Source organism: Lipotes vexillifer, unplaced genomic scaffold (genome assembly GCF_000442215.2).
Source record: "Lipotes vexillifer unplaced genomic scaffold, Lipotes_vexillifer_v1.1 scaffold898, whole genome shotgun sequence".
NCBI classification, from domain to species: Eukaryota; Metazoa; Chordata; class Mammalia; order Artiodactyla; family Lipotidae; genus Lipotes; species Lipotes vexillifer.
The window spans coordinates 93,317-98,514 of NW_006782744.1; positions in this window are offsets into that span (position 1 = coordinate 93,317).

Consider the following 5,198-nt stretch of genomic DNA (forward strand, 5'->3'; position numbering starts at 1 on the left):
TTCCCTACATTTTTATAACCCTTTTTTTTCATACTTCTACTATAGTAATTACAATGGTCTAACTTTCATTAGCCATTTTATAGGTTTTCCTATTTTACTGAATTATGAGTTTTGTGAGGGCAGATGCTATGTCATTCCTTTTTTTCTAAAATCTTCCAAAGCATTTAAAATTTCAACTTCATTTTACATGAAACAGTAAAATATGCAAGTAGAAAAGGAAAATATAGGTATGTTTTGTCATTATTCAATTTTCATGTAACAAATTTAACAAGATCAACATTTCCAGAAGTATGTCTCAAATAACATACACAAATCTCTAGACATATTCAAGAAAATAAGTATGAGAAAGGTATTAACACCCCTTTATGGGATGTACCTTACCACATTCAAAATTCTGAGTATTCGCTACAGTAAGAAAAAATATTTAACTTTATTTTACCAAGATGATCTATCAAACATCTGTGCTTATTAATAGTGTGATTTATCACTTTACCCAGCTTTTTAGAATCACTTAAAAATTATCTGAGGATTTTTAGCACACTCTCATGCCTGAAGAACTAAACAAAAAGTTAGTAAATATACCTAAATACTTTGAAGACATGCATCAAACACAGACTCAATGCATTTTAAAAGACAAAAAGAGTAGTCAATATATATATAGATAGATTTAAGTGATCAATTTGATGTTTTTTTCTTTTTACTCATACTCACAGATCATAAACACGTATGTAGCCATGTGCTGCAGTACTGTGGAATTCTGTCTATAAGTGAAGAAATAACAATCTAATATCAACTGTAGCCTGATTTTATTCTTTCAATCTAAGTCAATGTTCCAGAATCCTTCTTTCAGGATTTAGATCCCATCCTGAGTGAATACCACCTGCTATAGTTATGTTAGCCAGTAACTATAACAAATAAAAGTTATCAAGGATTATTTTACACGTCAAATTCTTAGTCTTTACTCTCTTTGGAAGTACCCTTCTCTTTTCAAGAAAATTCACTACCTTATTTTATGCTCATTCATATGTATTTTACAATACTGAAATCAATTAAATATATTTCTTACCAAAAGCCATCCCACTTAAGAAAAAAAGAAATAATATAAGCAATACTTAAAAGAAAGAAATTTACTATCTATTAATTGCAAGTGGATGTGGACATCTGCCAGAATTACTAAAGAAGCTGTATTATCACTGGTGTCGCACCTATGCACCTATGACTTATCCTGTGACCAACGTAACAGGAAGAAAACACAGCTAGATGTCAGCAGTTTCACGTCACCACTGTCATGCCTGGTTGAATTTCATTTAGCACCTGCTGGAGTTAAGTGTTGTGGAGAACAAAATTTAATATTCAATCAAGACCAACATGAATCCATTTTGCCCGAGTCTACCCTTCTGTCATTTGTTAAAGACACAAAGTACAATAATGTTTCCTTTACTTAGGCCTTAACTGAGATTTAATTGACTTAAGTTATAAATTAATCATAAGTAAAATGTCTATTAAAAAGTCAATGCTTAGTCACCTTTAAAATTAATAACTTTTAGTTTTGATTTGGATTTTTCAAATATATAGATATACCCAGTTGAATTCATTAGAAAACTTATTCATTGGAAGACCAACACAACTCACAAATGAACAAAACTATACATAAATTATATATATTAAAGAACTCAAGTTTCAAATGATAAGTTTTCAGGTATTTTTGGCAAATTAAAAGTAATATAACTTACATAAAGTAAAATAGTTCATGTGTGCATGTAGGTGTGTATACATGTGAGTGAGAGAAAAAACTCATCTCTAAAAAAATCATTGACTTGAAAAAGGAAGAAGCAGAAGTCACTATTAGCAGTGAAACTGATGAATTTTCTTTTCCTTTGCTCTTCTTTGTATATTAGATCCTAAGTCCATATTTATTTGGTCATTTTTCACACCACATATGTTAACTTTTATCCTAGCCTATAGCATCCACCTGTATACATATCTTTCTACTTTCTTATCTACCTATCGTTCTATCTATCATAAGACATTTATCAGAGAAACAGAAATACCTTCACATGGCAAGTTTAACCTAAAACTATCATTTTAAAAGTTCAATTTCCCACTGTATGTGCTGTAAAAACTTAAATACAATTTTATACCCAAGTTTTATCTTTTAAAAATACTACCCAAATTCAAATACTTAATCAAGTACACAATTCTGAAACAGACTGTACTCATCCTTAGTCCTTTAATCATTAAAGGCAGAAAGGGATAAATGTTCAATATTTTAAGGAGTTATGTTGTTTTTATTGTGCAAAACATATTCTCCCTCTTCAATTTTTTACATGGGGAGAATTGATTAATATACATGACCACTGTTATTAACCAACCTCCTTCATTAATTCTTACCTGAATCAGGGTTATGTCTGCAAAATGTACTGGACCTAGAAATGTTTGTGGCTACTTGAAATGCCTCTACTATAACTAATATAACTACTTTGAAAGTTTGGACTTAGTACTCTCTGGACTTCTTGCTTTCAGCCCCCTCACTTTGTTGTGCCTGTAAATAATAATCACAGATCTAAGTACCTGTCCCAACTCTCAAACTCACATACCCACATCTATACCAAGACCTTAACCTTGTACCTCACCAGGTTAACTAAACAGGTGTCTGCCATTCTAGTGGACTTTAAATATGCCCCAAGCAAACTCTGCTTTAATTCTATAACGTTTCCCTCTATTCTTCTTCTTAATTGCCAGCTTTTCCAAAATTGTATTTTTTTTTCTTAGACTGATTCCCAAAAATATCTGCATGGGAGTGTGATGGAGTCAGGCGAGTTGTATATCTCCTACTCTCCATCGCTACTTTCCAACCATTGTTCATTCCCTAACAAACTACTCTCTTTTGAAAGCTCTATTGTTTAGTTACCTTGCCAACGCGTGAATCTCATTTCCATAGACCTTCAACACCTTCTCAATAGCTTTAACCCTAACATACAGCTAGCTCCTTTTTCTCTTTATCTTCGGTGGTCTTGATATTGATGTAGTTGCTCTTTCTAGCTGTCTGCCTTCATACTGAATAAAATATATCAGTTCGAATGACTGTTCTAGCTGATGATTTTGTAGCATGATGCTATAGACAGCCTCTCTTTCGAATTACTTTTAAAAGATTAAAGAAAAAATTTAAAGAAAAAATGAAGATAAATCTACCATTCTAATTCATCTATTTTCATTTAACAATGGTCTTTCCAGCCTTATAAATTATTATAATAAGAGCAAAACCATATTTTAATTATTATTTCATAAATATATGATTTCTCCAAATAACAATCAGTTATTATGTCAATGGTTTCATAACATTCCATCAATTTTGAAAGGCCATCTTGCAGATGAATTCAGATTTCCCAATTTGGAGCCAGACTGAGTTAAAACTAATTCTCCAACTTACATTGCAGCAGGAACTTAGTCACTTTTCTGTTCTCAGTATCCCCATCTGTAGAATGAGAACAATCATGCATCCTTATGTAGTTTTGTATATCTGGCTCTTGGATCCTGACACCCAAGTCGGTGCTTAATAAGTATTAGACTGTATAAATTATAACGTGCCATGTTTTCTTTATATAACCATCTCTATTGCTGGAAATGTAGATCTTTATAGTTTGGGGGTTTTATTTGTTTTTACTACTAAAGAAAATGATGCAATAAGCATAGGGCCTTTCTTCTTTTAAATAATTTGTCTGGTAAAACCCTAAGGGATATTAACTAGATCCAAGAATATAGATGCTCTTTGGCTCTGAATATGCCTTCTTAAAAAAAGATTTGTAACAATTTATAATACAGCTATTAGGAGATCAATTTTATCACCATACTGTTGGTATTTAATCACTTGTTTTCCTAAAAAAAAAAAATTTCGCTTCCCTTGTATTTCCAAAATGCCCTCTTTTTTCCTTTCTCTCTAATCACTCAATATGCTACGTTTTGCATCCTTTCCTCCTTCCCCACAGATTGTGGCCTTTCCTAGCTCTCCAGCCTCTATGCGTTTCTGTGTTCTCTTCTTTGATATTATAATCTAATTTCATGCTCTGACATCTTTTCTATTCTGATGATATCCAAAACAAGATGGTTATCCCTGAAATATCCTCTGAGATCTGGAATTGAGTAATCTAACTACCCTCTGAAATCAACATTCCAGTAAATGCACAAACTTCAATTTTGCTTGATTTTACAATCGCTGTCCCAGTGTTCCAGAATGAAAACCATGGAGTCATGTTTACCTTCCACTTCCAAACAGCCAGCTAGTTGTTAAACCCTGTGGTCCATCTCCTCCCCTGGAGGGAATCCTATACTCTAATTTCCAATATAATCTGGTTCATTTAATAAATTAACGATAAGATTACAAAATAAGGTCAAGCATTAAACTGTAAATTCATAAAGACCTCTCATTACTATCCCAAATAGAGAGAATAATGCATTACATATATATATATATATATATTTTTTTTTTTTTTTGGCCACACCGCGAGGAATGCAGAATCTTAGTTCCCTGAGCAGGGATCGAACCCGTGCCCCCGGCTGTGGAAGGGTGCAGTCTTAACCAGTGGACCGCCATGGAACTCCAACTCATTACTATTTTGGAGGGGAAGGCTTTAAAGGAGAGATGACACCATAAAGATCACTTCTGGTATTGCCCTAACTCACTCTCCTTCCAATAGGATCTGAAATAAATTAATTCTTCTTGACATTCAGGCGCCAATGAAGTACCCATGTACAATTAAGTATGCATGTCCTATGACAAAATCAATTAAATAGGTGTGTTCTCCTTTACAAAATTTTCTCGCTTTACTAAGTTCAATAATTCAGTTGTTCTGCTAGGCAGAATTCTAAAATTGATCAAGAGGGAGGAGATATGGGGATATATGTATAGCTGATTCACTTTGTTATAAAGCAGAAACTAACACACTATTGTAAAGCAATTATACTCCAATAAAGATGTTTTAAAAAAAAAGAAAAGAATAATAATAATAATAAATAAATAAAATGGATCTCACACCCCTAAGATTTCTGCCCTCTGGTATATATACCTTATTTAATTCCCTCCCCTTTAGTATAGGTGGAGAATGTAAATATGATGGGACATCTCTCAATAATTAGTTTGCTAATCAGTTGACTTTTGAGTAAATCCAAAGAGATGATATCTAGGCAGGCTCAATCCAACC